We start from the raw sequence: 373 nt of genomic DNA on the forward strand, positions 1-373 counted from the left end.
GGGTTAAAAATGAATAAATTCAATACCTACCTCGTTTCGTAATTTTTTTAAAATATTAGAAATTAATATTTTCAATTGGAGTAACTTTCGATTTGCATTTTAAAATATGTTAATCGAGTAAAAATTTGATAGACTCGACGAGCGTGATAAATATTAAAATACATTTTGCAAAAAATAAAAAAAAATCGTCGGAACATTTTTAAATAGGTAATTATAATGACACGAGTGAGATTAAATACGTACGTGATGAATATCTCACCTCCACCTAATTACTCTGTAAAATGGTATAGCAGTTAGTAAGGTTGAAAGGTTTATCATCATACGACAAAAGATGAGTAAAAGGGGAAGAAGAATCAAACCATTTTGCTCGACG

This window comes from Planococcus citri, chromosome 2, assembly GCF_950023065.1.
Source record: "Planococcus citri chromosome 2, ihPlaCitr1.1, whole genome shotgun sequence".
In the NCBI taxonomy this organism is placed as follows: Eukaryota; Metazoa; Arthropoda; class Insecta; order Hemiptera; family Pseudococcidae; genus Planococcus; species Planococcus citri.